At 37.7% G+C, this 16131-nt stretch overlaps 1 protein-coding gene across 1 annotated transcript in view; it reads left to right on the forward strand.

Annotated features, from left to right (window-relative positions):
- The window catches only part of LOC110448943 (neuropeptide Y receptor type 2-like), a 184575-nt gene that overhangs the window by 138506 nt on the left and 29938 nt on the right, over window positions 1–16131 (forward strand). The window lies entirely within an intron of this gene.

The following is a 16131-nucleotide window of genomic DNA, read 5'->3' on the forward strand; positions in this document are numbered from 1 at the left end:
TCATTGTCGCTATATATTCGACAGTAATTGTATTGAGAGACTAGCTGCGAGAATAATAGTTCAGTGTCGCTATATATTCGACAGTACTTGTATTAAGAGACTAGCTGCGAGAACAATAGCTCATTGTCGCTATATATTCGACAGTAATTGTATTGAGAGACTAGCTACGAGAACAATAGCTCATTGTCAGTATATATTCGACAGTAATTGTATTGAGAGACTAGCTGCGAGAACAATAGCTCATTGTCGCTATATATTCGACAGAAATTGTATTGAGAGACTAGCTACGAGAACAATAGCTCATTGTCGGTATATATTCGACAGTAATTGTATTGAGAGACTAGCTGCGAGAATAATAGTTCAGTGTCGCTATATATTCGACAGGACTTGTATTAAGAGACTAGCTGCGAGAACAATAGCTCATTGTCGCTATATATTCGCTAGTAATTGTATTGAGAGACTAGCTGCGAGAACAATAGTTCATTGTCGCTATTTATTCGACAGTAATTGTATTGAGAGACTAGCTGCGAAAACAATAGCTCATTGTCGCTATATATTCGACAGTAATTGTATTGAGAGACTAGCTGCGAAAACAATAGCTCATTGTCGCTATATATTCGACAGTAATCGTATTGAGAGACTAGCTGCGAGAACAATAGTTCATTGTCGCTATGTATTCGACAGTTATTGTATTTGTAAGATATTGTTTGTATTGTCGAATGTTGAGAGGTTGGTAGTGAGTAGATGCTAGCGCCTGTAAGGACTGCTCTTACAACGCGCCAAAGGATTTCTCGATTTGAGCTGATTGTGCAATATTAGTGTTAAAATTATTATAACACACAAACGCTATTTTTTTGGTGATATTTAGACTTAAATGCATCATAAGTATACATACAATATTATTTTCCAATTCCGAAATATTGATTAACCACCATTTTATTGTTTAGTCAATTGGCAATTTAAGAAAATATAGAAAGTATAGGTAAAGAAAAAATGTACTCTTATGGTCAGTCTTAGATATAACAACACCTCCGATATATTTTCGATAACTTACCCACGGAAGATTGCCGCTTTATTCTATCTTCTTTTGTGAAATGGCATAATTTCAAACTTCAGATATTTCTTTTGGGAATCCGTGAGCCGATCATTTCTGATGGTAATTCTTTGTTGTTAATGCAACTGCATTTCACATTATTTTATACATTTTCAAGTATTAGAACTGTTGAACTATTGCTGCCTAGCGACCAGTTTGTTTCTCTGATCAGCCTCACAATGAAAATGCACAAAATAGTACTTTTGAAAATCAACATATGGAATTTGATACAGATTAATTCAGCGCTTCTTAACGAAAGTGGAAATCAGTCTCAAATTAAAATACGAGCAATAACGGAAATCTACATGTGAAATAGTACTTTTTAGCGCTAACAAACTTTAATTCTCAATACATATTAAGGCTGCCTGTCGGCCTTCTTGGTTTTCCGATCAGTCCCAAAATAGGATATGCATTACAATAGACCATGGAGAACCTAATTTTGAATTCTTGTTTTTTTATTATTTTTATTTTTCAAGGGCAGTTCTGGTACAATATGCATAAACAGATAGAATTGTTTTGCATACTCCCTAACACCCATACACACGATAACTGCATTCACACATACTCGCACATCATTTCATAATGTTTTATAATCACCATCATTACCCAGATATCTTTATCATGACATTGACACAATCCTCATCGTTATCATCCTCATCAGTAAAATCATCATCATACTCGAACTGATTTCATCGTCATAAGAGCCTAGTCATCATCATCATCATCATCATGACATAAAAGACTGAAATCATCATCATCATCATCATCATCATCATCATCATCATCATCATCATAATCGTCATCATTATCATTATCAATATCATGACATAATAGACTGAAATCATCATCATCATCATCATCATCATCATCATCATCGTCATCATTATCGTCATCATCATCGTCATTATCATTATCGTCATCACCATAATCATCACACTGATATCTCCATGATGACACAAAATCATCATCCAAATAACATAAACATTTTCGATATTATTATTATCACGACTGTAATCATCCTCGTTCTCACAATGATATCGATCGTAATCACAATGTTGTCGTTATCATCAAACTAATATCATTATCATCATCATACTCATAATCCTGACTGAAATAAACATCATTCTCACAGTTATCATCACCACACCATTGTCATCATCATCATCATCATCACAATGTTGTCGTTATCATCAAACTGATATCATTTTCACAAACATATGACATTTAAATCATCCTCATCATTACCCAGACATTTTCATCATGACATTGACATAATCTTCATCATATTTATCCTTATTATACTCTCACCAATTTCATCAACATGACACTAAAATCATCATCAGCATCGTCATAATCACACTGATTTCATCATTATCACACTCATGCCAACATCAACCTCTAAGAGATATCATCTTCATCGTATAATAATAAAATCACCCTAACCAACACACTGATATGTTCATCATAACACAAAGACGTCATCACATTGATGTCATCATCATCATAATAAGCAAAAATACCAACTTTTATTCACATGCGAGTGTTAATTTGCTAAAGCATATCATATCATCTCTCTCACACCTCTCATACTTTCTATCAGCTTATTAGCTCTTTTGATATACATTCTAACGATTTAAATGTCTTATTGTGAAATTTGAATAATATCTCTCCATTGTTTTTTTTTAGAAAAAGTGCTAAAGAACCTGATTTCTAAAAATTTAAAATGGCCGCCTGCAATGCACCTAAGTTTTTTCAGTCCCATTTTAAATGTGTGTAAAAAGGGACAATGCGATACTTCAGGCGAAATTTGAAAAAGATCTTTCTCTCTTGGGAATAGTTCTAATAAGAATAGTGTCAGGTCGGACGGACGGAATGACAGCCAGAATAACGGACGGACTATGTAGGAAAGGCGATTTGAAAATCCCATCATCTGATGATAATCAGCTAAAAATGTACGAACATTCGGTTTTCAGCAACCATGAATATAGTTCATACTTGAATGAACGTCCTTAATGAACTCAAAAGAAAAAGTCTATAAAAAACAACCTCTGATTATTTTTTCACCCCTTTTGCGATGAAAAATATTCAAAATCACAATTATAAAGTGAGTGTCTATCTCTTATACACCAATGAGTATAGGAAAACATCACCAAAGTATAGCCAGACATAAGTTCAATATCTATTTACCAACAAATTGTATCGCAATAATTGTCAAAACCATTGTACTGAGAGAAAAAATATCATTATTGCTACAAAGAAATCTTACGTTGAAGATTGATATCTATTTTGTTGCGTTTTTAAAGATAGAAAATGCCATAATCTAATCTCCTCAGCAATACCAGATTACACTAAAGATTGATTTCTATTTTGTTGCGTTTTTAAAGATAGAAAATGCCATTATCTAATCTCCTCAGCAATACCAGTTTACGTTGAAAATTGATATCTATTTTGTTGCGTTTTTAAAGATAGAAAATGCCATAATCTAATCTCCTCAGCAATACCAGATTACACTAAAGATTGATTTCTATTTTGTTGCGTTTTTAAAGATAGAAAATACCATTATCTAATCTCCTCAGCAATACCAGATTATGACTAATTGATCAAAAACCTTCACAGCCTCAAAGGAGCGGGAAAAAAGCAACAGGATGTCTCTGGTAAACAGAATGTGACTGGTAAACAAAATGTCTCTGGTAAACAGAATGTCTCTGGTAAACAGAATGTGACTGGTAAACAGAATGTCTCTGGCTGGTAAACAGAATGTGACAGGTAAACAGAATGTCTCTGGTAAACAGAATGTGACTGGTAAACAGGATGTCTCTGGTAAACAGGATGTCTCTGGTAAACAGAATGTCTCTGGTAAACGAAATGTCTCTGGTAAACAGGATGTCTCTGGTGAACAGAATGTCTCTGGTGAACAGAATGTGACTGGTAAACAGAATGTCTCTGGCTGGTAAACAGAATGTGACAGGTAAACAGAATGTCTCTGGTAAACGAAATGTCTCTGGTAAAAAGAATGTCTCTGGTAAACAGAATGTCTCTGGTAAACAGAATGTCTCTGGTAAAAAGAATGTCTCTGGTAAACGAAATGTCTCTGGTAAACAGGATGTCTCTGGTAAACAGAATGTCTCTGGTAAACAGAATGTCTCTGGTAAACAGAATGTGACTGGTAAACAGAATGTCTCTGGTAAACAGAATGTGACTGGTAAACAGAATGTCTATAGCTGGTAAACAGAATGTCTCTGGTAAACAGAATGTCTCCGGTAAACAGAATGTAGCAATACCAGATTACATCTCTGGTAAACAGAATGTCTTTGGTAAACAGAATGTCTGTGGTAAACAGAATGTATATGGCTGGTAAACAGAATGTCTATGGCTGGTAAACAGAATGTCTTTGGTAAACAGAATGTCTCCGGTAAACAGAATGTCTATTGCTGGTAAACAGAATGTCTCTGGTAAACAGAATGTCTCTGGTAAACAGAATGTCTTTGGTAAACAAAATGTCTCTTGTAAACAGAATGTCTATGGCTGGGAAAAAGAATGTCTCTTGTAAACAGAATGTCTCTGGAAAACGAAATGTCTCTGGTAAACAGGATGTCTCTGGTAAACAGAATGACTATGGCTGGTAAACAGGATGTCTATGGCTGGGAAAAAGAATGTCTCTGGTAAACGAAATGTCTCTGGTAAACAGGATGTCTCTGGCTGGTAAATAGAATGTCTCTGGTAAACAGAATGTCTCTGGTAAACAGAATGTCTCTGGTAAACAGAATGTTTTTGGTAAACAGAATGTCTCTGGTAAACAGAATGTCTATGGCTGGTAAACAGAATGTCTCTGGTTTACAGAATGTCTCTGGTAAACAGAATGTCTCTGGTAAACAGAATGTCTCTGGTAAACAGAATGTCTATGGCTGGTAAACAGAATGTCTATGGCTGGTAAACAGAATGTCTCTGGTAAACAGAATGTCTGTGGTAAACAGAATGTCTCTGGCTGGTAAACAGAATGTTTCTGGTAAACAGAATGTCTCTGGTAAACAGAATGTCTCTGGCTTGTAAACAGAATGTCTCTGGTAAACAGAATGTCTCTGGTATACGGAATGTCTATGGCTGGTAAACAGAATGTCTCTGGTAAACAGAATGTCTCCTGTAAACAGAATGTCTCTGGCTGGTAAACAGAATGTCTCTTGTAAACAGAATGTCTCTGGCTGGTAAACAGAATGTCTATGGCTGGTAAACAGAATGTCTATGGCTGGCAAACAGAATGTCTCTGGTAAACAGAATGTCTTTGGTAAACAGAATGTCTATGGCTGGTAAACAGAATGTCTCTGGTAAACAGAATGTTTCTGGCAAACAGAATGTCTCTGGTAAACAGAATGTCTCTGGTAAACAGAATGTCTATAGCTGGTAAACAGAATGTCTCTGGTAAACACAATGTTTTTGGTAAACAGAATGTCTCTGGTAAACAGAATGTCTCTGGTAAACAGAATGTCGCTGGTAAACAGAATGACTCTGGTAAACAGAATATCTCTGGTAAACAGAGTGTCTCTGGTAAACAGGATGTCTCTGGTGAACAGAATGTTTTTGGCAAACAGAATGTCTCTAGTAAACAGAACGTCTCCGGTAAACAGGATGTCTCCGGTAAACATAATGTCTCAGGTAAACAGAATGTCCCTGGTAAACAGAATGACTCTGGTAAACAGAACGTCTCTGGTAAACAGGATGTCTCTGGTAAACGAAATGTCTCTGGTAAACATAGTGTCTCCGGTAAACAGAATGTCCCTGGTAAACAGAATGCCTATAGCTGGTAAACAGTATGTCTCTGGTAAACGAAATGTCTATGGCTGGGAAACAGAATTTTTATGGCTGGGAAATAGAATGTCTTTGGGTAACAGAATGTCTCTTGCAAACAGAATGTCTATTGCTGGTAAACAGTATGTCTATGGCTGTTTACCAGAGACCTTCTGTTTGCCAGAACCATTCTGTTTACCAAAAACATTCTGTTTACAAGAAACATTCTGTTTCCCAGCCATATACATTCTGTTTACCAAAGCCATTCTGTTTACCAGACACATTCTGTTTACCACAGACATTCTGTTTACAAGCCAGAGACATTCTGTAAACCAGAGACATTCTGTTAACCAGCCAGAGACATGCTGTTTACCAGCCATAAAAATTTTGTTTCCCAGCCAGAGACATTCTTTTTACCAGAGACATTCTTTTTGCCAGCCATAGACATTTTGTTTACCAGCCATAAAAACTCTGTTTACCAGCCAGATACATTCTGTTTACCACAGACATTCTGTTTACCTGAGACATTATGTTTACCAGCGACATTCTGTTTACCAGTTACATTCTGTTTACCAAAGACATTCTGTTAACCAGAGACATTCTGGTAAACAGAATTTTTATGGCTGGGAAATAGAATGTCTTTGGGTAACAGAATGTCTCTGGGAAAAAGAATGTCTTTGGTTAACAGAATGTCTCTTGGAAACAGAATGTCTATGGCGGGTAAACAGAATGTCTGTGGTAAACAGAATGTAACTGGTAAACAGAATGTCTGTGGTAAACAGAATGTGTCTGGTAAACTGAATGTGTCTGGTAAACAGAATGTAACTGGTAAACAGAATGTCGCTGGCTGGTAAACAGAGTTTTTATGGCTGGTAAACATAATGTCTCTGGTAAAGATAATGTCTCCGGTAACCAGAATGTCTCTGGTATACGGAATGTCTATGGCTGATAAACAGAATGTCTCTAGTAAACAGAATGTTTATGGCTGGTAAACATAATGTCTCCGGTACACAGAATGTCTCTGGTATACGGAATGTCTATGGCTGGCTAACAGAATGTCTCTGGCAAACAGAATGTCTCTGGTAAACAGAATGTCTATGGCTGGCAAACAGAATGTCTCTGGTAAACAGAATGTCTATGGCTGGTAAACAGAATGTCTCTGGCTGGTAAACAGAATGTCTCTGGCTGGTAAACAGAATTTCTATGGCTGGTAAATAGAATGTCTCTGGTAAACAGAATGTCTATGGCTGGGAAACAGAATGTCTATGGCTGGTAAATAGAATTTCTCTGGTAAACAGAATGTCTCTGGTAAACGAAATGTCTATGGCTGGTAAACAGAATGTCTCTGGTAAACGAAATGTCTATGACTGGTAAACAGGATGTCTCCGGTAAACAGGATGTCTCTGGTAAACAGAATGTCTCTGGTAAACAGAATCACGTGTTGTTTCCACACAGTTACCGAACTACCTAATGAATGGAGGATTCCGATATTTAACACCCCTACCCTCCACATCATGATCAATCGCTGCAGAGGCAGACATTTACAGGTTGTTATGGTGGATTCTGCAGATGTTGCAATGCGAGGTTATCCTCATGTGGCTGTGTACGGCTGTTTATAGAAGAAAGGGTTCCAAGATAATGGTTTAAACTTCGCTTTGGAATGGAAAAACTCGTTTTTTTTCTCACTTTTACAAAACAAATCAGTTGTAATTTAGCCAGATTGCTATCAGTGGTACCAAATCATGACGCAATGTATCGTCTGAGTACCTGTTTCTGTACTTCACCAGTGGCTGTGCTCTCACCTTTCTGCATCGATGTACGCATACCGCAATGTTTTGACTCAATCAGTTTTTAAGAATTGAAAATATACACTTAGTTGACGTCCTCGATACTTCATGGGTGTCCCTAACTTTCGCCCTCTGCGCCCTTTGGATTTGTGATAGTCATCGAAGTCACCCTTGTGAATGAGACGAGAAAGACTAGTTTGATCCTGAGACGTACATCAAACGAATCTGTCGGTGGCATAACGGTAACATTGACTGGCTTTGAAGTCGGGTGTCACACCTTTGTAATCTTCAAAGGACAGGTATAAGCCTTCCGATTGGTCAGAGTTTGTTTTATCTTAGAACAATCAAATAGCTAGCTGCGTGCCTTCAATTTCGCTATGACATTATTCCAAGGGTGCAGCACCGGAAGTGAGTGTAGCCCCTTGAGTATGGTGGATGGCGAGGATATTCAAGAAAATGAAGCAAACACAAGAATATTAACGTTTTCAGCCATAAACATTAATGGAAATACACCTGAAAAGTAAACGTTTTGATAATATGTATATGCAGCATTGGACGATAGTCTGCTCAGCAGAATGCTGTGACTTTCATGTTCGTCTGTGTATTGTACAGGCATCGCCACAAAGTATGGTGTGTTGTAAGTTTTATTCTATATTCCAAGTAATGTAAGTATGTGTTTATGTTGAGATTCAAAATTGGAGCAGATACAAACATCAAAATGATTTTGTTAACATTTTCTCCGGATACATTTTCATTGTTTTCACTGTACCGGTATCACAGTATACATTGTATATGCAATGTTTGCTATAGACAAACGGGCACATAATCGAAAAGGTCACACAATGGGGTAGTTCAATAACGACAAAGGGATTGGAAAAAATATGATTGTAGAGTAGAGGAAGCGATTGCAATATAACTTTCCAGTGAAATTTAAGGCTAAACATTGTTGATAAACACTGTAAAGACAACTGTTGTGTTAGTTTGATCTACTTGTTTAAGCGGCAAATTGTTCGTTAAGGGCTCAGAAACTGGTAACCCCTTGCTACATGTAAAATACCATATTTTCTCTCATTTCCCTGTGTGTAAGATTATTAGACTCTTTTATGACCAGGGGTGTAGGATAGGGAAATTCCACCCGAGGGGTTTTTAATTTTGATAAAACGGAGGCTTTTCCGAGGGTGGAATTTCCATATCCTACACCCGTGGGCATGAAAGAGTGTTTTTCTCTCATTTCAACTACCAGAATAAGATCGGTAACCATGAAATATATCGTAAAAGGTTTTAATTTCATCACGTTTCCTTTTCCGCATTGCGACATCGGTGTTTTCCAAATTCGTAACGTCACGTCATTGTTGAGTAATTGTGACGTCACGCCTATGTAAGATAGACTCAGAAAGCATAGCTATCTGACATGGCCAGAGATATCGTACATGACCGGATATGAGAGAATAATAGAATCTATCACTCCTGTGTGATATAGACAGAGATATCTCAACCAGAGGGTGAGATATTTTTTTTAGGTTTAGCACGAGGCAGTGATTGTTGTGCCTTGGAAGATACTTGGGATTTCACATTCATTGGATTTTAATTTACGAACGCGTTCAGGTTCGCACAAGGACATGCTGTTGTGCGCTGTAGTCACATGTGTAATATTTGTTGACTGTTCGTTTGACATTGGCTGATGTGAGGTAGGTGCACTAGACCCAGTGTGTCGTCCTAAGTCCGTTTGTACGGTTTTATTTGGGCGATTTGTCATTGAGAGAAGAGACGACATCTTCTGTTTTTGTTTATTGTTGACTGTTCTGTAATTGTTCAAAGATTGAATGTTTTTGTGACCGGTTAATGTGATTGCCTGTGCATCTGGAATGTTTTCGTCCAAAAGTTTTTGACACGTGTATTTGCGAACACTGGTATTTGTCAATCTTTTTTGCACAACATTGTTTTCGGACCTGTTAGTAAACATTCCACTTTTTGTCACCATAGTTTTCATTAATTTAAACAGTTTGTTGCGCCCAACAGGAGCTCTCAAAAACCACTGGTCGCGTTGGTGGGGAGTTTTGCTGTGCGTCACCGTACCGAGGTAAAATGGGTGTTCGTCATCACAAAAATTGACAGGTCGCTTTTCCTTGTAAGCTTTGTACGTTTCTACTGGACATTTGTCACTACCGGGTTCCGCGTACATTGCTGGCTTTGTACTCCTTGTGTTTGTAACGTCTATACCTGTCCGTGTTTTTGTCTGTCTTTCGTTAAATTGTAAAAATTCTCTTTCAAGTTCCTGGTCATATCCAAGTTTTAGGTCACCCCAGCATAACTGTCTGTGCTCATCTCCTCCCCTCATCCCGAAATGAAGCATGTTGTTAAACCATACGGTGTTCAGCAGAGATTCAGGTGTGTCTTTACCTAGCTGTTTTGTCTCATACAAAGTGTTTATTTCAGAATCGGTGATAACATCCGCTGCCATTGGTTTATTCCCCATTCCTTTCTTTTTTAAATCTTTTTGTTTGGTTTTGAGCGCCTCTCTCGTACCTGCGAACTGATGACTGGAAATCAAACTATACCCATATCTATGACGTTTTAAATACCTTTCAAACGAGCCAAGCATCCCTCTTAAGTAACTGGGTTGATACTCGCTACCATCTTTCTGTCGTACACAAATTAAAAATTTTGAAAGGTGCGAATCGAGTTCGGTAGTTGGGATTTGGTGCATTTGGCGCAATTCGTTTACGTCGTTCAGAAAATGTTCAAACAGTTTCATATGACAAAGAGTTTTCTTTTTCGTGTTAATATTCTCGTTTTGGTCCACAAAGTTTCTTAAGTCATTTTCGTCCATGTTAACAAATCTACCGGCAACGCGTGGGGCTGTGGCAGTCGCCGTCTGCTGAGGAGAGCCCGGGGGCGCCGGGGTTGTATGTGATCGTCGGGGGGTCAACATTGATTCAGATTGTCCCTGCTCTAACTCATGTAGCATTGCCTGTGTTTCTGCATGGGATATTTCACTCAGATATTTGCTCACATCAAAATCAAGTATATCAAACTCAAGTTCGTCGTATGCTAGCCCTTTTACCAATTCATGCTTCGACGCTGTAACGATAGTACCGTTACCAAATAATTGCACTTTGTACATAACATACGTTCCTAATGGTTTAACTTCATCTACAATTCTTCCCTTTTCACCATTTCTTCCTACGGTAACACATTCGCCTATTTTGAATTGTCGGGATGTTGAGCTTGCCGTTATACAGTGTTTGTTTACATGTGTATTACATGTGTGTAAAAGGTGATGATGTAATCGTTTTTGCTGAAAGTGCACAGGGTCAAAGGTCATGGTGAAAGAAGTGCGTTGTCTGTGACGTAATAGCGCGTGTCAGCTGTCTTGATCGAGGGAGATCAAGACAGGTTTATCTTTTCCCTACCAAAAACGGGAATGAACCTGTGAAGGGTGGGAGAAAAAGCTGTCCATGGTAATTAAGGGGTGTAGGATTTTTTTTCAATCTTACACCCTATTTCGCGTGAAGTGACGTCACAATGGCGATGTGATGAAGCCTTTTACAATATATTTACCGTACACGTTGGAAAGATGTGATTCATGTTTCTGCGCAAACATTGTTTGCAAATATGGGATATGCTAAATCTGGCTAGCTAATTCGTTTTCGTCTAAAAAGCTCAGGGGAAAATTGATATTTTCAAAATGGTGGTTAAAATGAGAGAAAAATACTCTCTCAAGAGTTTCGGCAAAGACTCGTGTGTTACCAAATTTGAATACCTCTCGAGTGGAATTTCCCGATCCTACACCCCTGTACATGAAAGAGTCTTATAATATTGTACAAATATGAACATTTAAAGTCGAATAATAAAACAATTACGTCTTCTTCGATTGTTCAAAAATATATGTAGAAATATAATATAATGGAAAAGGTGCCTGTAAAGTATTTTTATGTTAATAAACAACTTATTGGAACAGCAGATAGGTTGTTCTTTAACAATATTTCATGTAAAACGCCGAAGTCGCCGTGCTCATGGAATATTAGAGAAAGTGTTTTTCTCCTGCCCACACAACTCCAACAACCCAGATGGAGTATAAAATGGTCTGGGGTTGGTGTTGCGGTATCTGTGCTGTAGCATTCAAGTGATGTGGCACTATAAATGATACCGTTGGAAACACGGTCCCACTACAAACAGAACACAATACATCTCCAGCACACACACAGGCATACATACATAGGGAGATATTAGCCAGGTGGCATAGGAATAGTAGTTAGCGTCTGATAAGGCAGCTCCTGCGAATTCTTCAATATTGTATTAATCAATATATAGATGCTAATTGTATTGACTGTATAAAATTGTATATCTATGTACTGTAAAGCGCTTTAGAGTGGCTTATGTTAGCTAGATAGGGCGCTTTATCAAATGTTGTATGTTTTTTTATAAAAAAAAAAAAAATGTGTGAGAATATATTCCAATTAACAGGTCACGCCAACCCCAGAATAATCATAGGGGTCGATTATAACTGGAGCATATTTTAAACAAATACAGAATTTTGACGATGAAATATATTGTACATATTTTGCAAAATTCATGTATGTAGACATCCATCAGGCACGTCATAAATACGGAAAAGGATTTCACACCAAGTCCATTTATAAAGGTTGGAAAGAGTCAAGGAAAACGTCAACGGAATTAAAAAGTAGGGGAGATAGAAAGAACGTGAGAAAAACTCCCAAACAATGAAGGAGGATGTACAATGAAGGTTTATTTTGGTCTAGCTCTTGTGTCTTGTTGGTTTTGGTCTATCGCTTGTCTCTTGTTGATTTTGGTCTAGCGCTTGTCCCTTGTTGATTTTGGTCTAGTGCTTGTCCCTTCTTGATTTTGGTTTATCGCTTTTCCCTTGTTGATTTTGGTCTATCGCTTGTCCCGTGTCGATTTTGGTCTATCGCTTGTCCCTTGTTGATTTTGGTCTATCGCTTGTCCCTTGTTGATTTTTGTCTAGCGCTTGTCCCTTGTGTTTTTGGCCTAGCGCTCGTCCATTGTTAATTTTGATCCATCGGTCGTCCCTTGTTGATTTTGGTCTATTGTATGTCCCGTGTTGATTTTGGTCTAGCACTTGTCTCTTGTTGTTTTTGGTCTATCGTATGTCCCTTGTTGATTTTGGTCTATCGCTTTTCCCTTGTTGATTTTGGTCTATCGCTTGTCCCTTGTTGATTTTGGTCTAGTGCTTGTCTCTTGTTGATTTTGGTCTAGCGCTTGTCCCTTGTGTTTTTGGCCTTGCGCTCGTCCATTGTTAATTTTGATCCATCGGTCGTCCCTTGTTGATTTTGGTCTACCGTTTGTCCCTTGTTGATTTTGTCCAGGGCTTGTCTCTTGTTGATTTTGGTCTACCATTTGTCCCTTGTTGATTTTGTCCAGGGCTTGTCACTCGTTGATTTTGGTCTACCGTTTGTCCCTTGTTGATTTTGTCCAGGGCTTGTCTCTTGTCGATTTTGTTCTACCGCTTGTCACTTGTTGATTTTGGTCTAGCGTTTGTCCCTTGTGTTTTTTGCCTAGCGCTCGTCCATTGTTAATTTTGATCCATCGGTCGTCCCTTGTTGATTTTGGTCTATCGCTTGTCCCGTGTTGATTTTGGTCTAGCGCTTGTCTCTTGTTGATTTTGGTCTATCGCTTGTCCCTTGTTGATTTTGGTCTAGCGCTTGTCCCTTGTTGATTTTGGTCTAGTGCTTGTCCCTTGTTGATTTTGGTCGAGCGCTTGTCTCTTGTTGATTTTGGTCTAGCGCTTGTCTCTTGTTGATTTTGGTCTAGTGCTTGTCCCTTGTTGATTTTGGTCTAGCGCTTGTTCCAGCTGGTCTTTAAAGCTGTTTCACTGTACACGTTTTCTTACGTGAAGATATTTGACCCTATTTTTTGGGGTAACCGATGGAAAAGAGCTTGATTTTCGCTCAAACACCAATGTAAGTCCTTCACAGATAAAATGAATATTTTCGCTTACTGTTCCTCTCTCATCGTATTTACTGTGCTTTACTGTGTACTGATGTGTGTAAATATGATACATTTTACCTAATGGTAGTCGGTGAAAAGTGCGAGCATTTCCCGGAATATAGTGACAATAGCGAATACATTTAGTGGGAATTTAGAACTTTTGAGTAAATAATAGAGAATGGACACGCAAAAAACAATAAAGGAAGTGTTCATGGCGAAAAAGAAAGTGATACGAGATATTGTTTTCCGATTGTAGTTCTGTCTGATTACTTCTTGGGGATCTACGCAGGCAGGGCTGATATACAAATGTACCTAGGAACTGGTTATGATATTGCCACAAAGATATTGTATGACATTAACAGATGAAAAACAATCGAAAATGACAGAAATAGCTGATTGCTTTCTAAATTCCAATGAAATAGACCACGGCGAACACGGAGTTTATGTCTAGGAGTCATTATGAATCATGAGATTGAGATGAATTTAATTTCACTAATAGCTATATCATGTTGATTTCAACTAAAAGGTACATATAATGACGTATAAGAAGGATATGAAATGCCTCTAACCCTCAGTTAGCCAAAAGCTAAAACGGCCTGTCCAGAAAAGTTTAGAAAGATCGAGTTCCAAATACGGGCAATTGTATTTGTATGGCATTGTTGTGCAGGACTATGATTGGTGATAATGACGGGGAAATCGGACAATGTTGGAAAGATGTTTTCCTGAGTAATGATCATCGATTGTCAAATGCACAACGTGGACTTTCCCTGGTGAATTGATGGTATGATTTCTTTAGCCTTAATCACGTCTATCTTGGTCAAAACATTGTCCGTCTCAAATAGTTCGCCTTGAGGTGGGATTGATTAATACGTTTCCCCTCTATCCTAGAGGCGCATATCGTCTGTCGGGTGTACTTTACATACGGTACAACTGCGCCGTGGTCAAAGTTACAGGCAGTTTATCATCAATCAACATAAGATATATTGCTTATCAGAGTTATTTGGTGAGATGTAAGAGGTTTTAATGCTTTTCCCAACTTTCATAGAACTCGTTGGTTTTGGTGTATTTTGTATCCCTACTGGTGACATCTCTACGTTGTAATTTGTGTATTTTTGATCCCTCGGGACATTTCTGTTGTTTTGGTGTATTTGTGGTCATCATCATCATCATCATCATCATCATTAGATCATCATTTGATCTAAAGCAGTCTTTACGGTGAAAGAATGCTGTTGATAAAATTATGTTTATGTTAACCTTTGGCGAAATGATTTATTTCACCTTGAAGACTTATTCAGTCAACTCGCTATTAAACGATACACAAGACTGTGCATGTATTTAAATCATAGAAATTTAATGAAGCATATTTGATGGAATGTCAAGGTGTCTGAAATAGACAATGTTAGCATGTATAGCCATGGTGTCTGTGGTAATTGCGAAATGGAAATATCTTGGCGTATTCCATTTGGCAGCCAAAGCTAAAATAGAAACGAACTTTACAAGTCACACATGATACATCAATGAAGTCTGTCAGTATGTCAATTCACCACGTGAGTTATAAGTCTGTATGTCCCATGAACGCATAAACATTTTAACACGTGAATGTTTGCGAGTTTGAAACTGTTCGGGTCTTTCTGTCATACTGTAGAATTGACCAAGATCAATTACTTCACGAAATGCTGACGGAAAGTCACGAATAAGAGTTGTCCCCCCTGACGGAAATGGTCGCCATAGTTAACAATATTCGTACAACGAATGGCTGTTCCACATTTCATAGACCCTTTGTTTAAAACGTAAAAAAAAACACCAGAATTTAAGGATCAAGATACCGCGCAGCCTCGGATTGCATTTGAACAAGACTGTAATGTATCGTATCATAATTGTTAAAAGATGGAGTTCAATCGATGATTTCCATATAGAATTTTATCGCAGTTTTATTGACTGTTTTAGATGTTCCCGAGCACTGACAAGGGATCAACATCTGTTACCAATCTTCTTTAATTCATTTTTATTGACATAAATTGAAGAATTAGAAATACAACAGAGGGTATGATTTTCATCAACAATGACACATGAATTGTATTAGACACGACCGTTATTCTTATTTGTCGTATTGATTCGTTTGAAGCAAAAAGTTAGTCTAATGGACAATGCACAGCCTTCATTTATGTTCATTTCTTCAACACAATTGTTTTTCTTTTGTTATTACAAAAACTAAGTTATTTTGCAATTAAGCTGATCCAGTCGTCATAGAATTGTCAGCTTTGTTGTGGTATCTGGTGTATTTATAATATCTTTGTTGTGGTAGTTTATCAGTTTGAAATGTTTATAAGATCCTGACAAAGGTCCATTACAGCGAACTGTCTGTAATCATTCCATCACTCTCACTGAAAACAAAGTCTGTCCATATACTAGACCTGTTAATAATACCAAGATCAAAGTGTTAAGTGGTATTTTTAATAAATCAGAAAAAACTCGAATTTGGGGGAATCACTTTGGGGG

Source organism: Mizuhopecten yessoensis, unplaced genomic scaffold, assembly GCF_002113885.1.
Source record: "Mizuhopecten yessoensis strain PY_sf001 unplaced genomic scaffold, ASM211388v2 scaffold4401, whole genome shotgun sequence".
NCBI classification, from domain to species: Eukaryota; Metazoa; Mollusca; class Bivalvia; order Pectinida; family Pectinidae; genus Mizuhopecten; species Mizuhopecten yessoensis.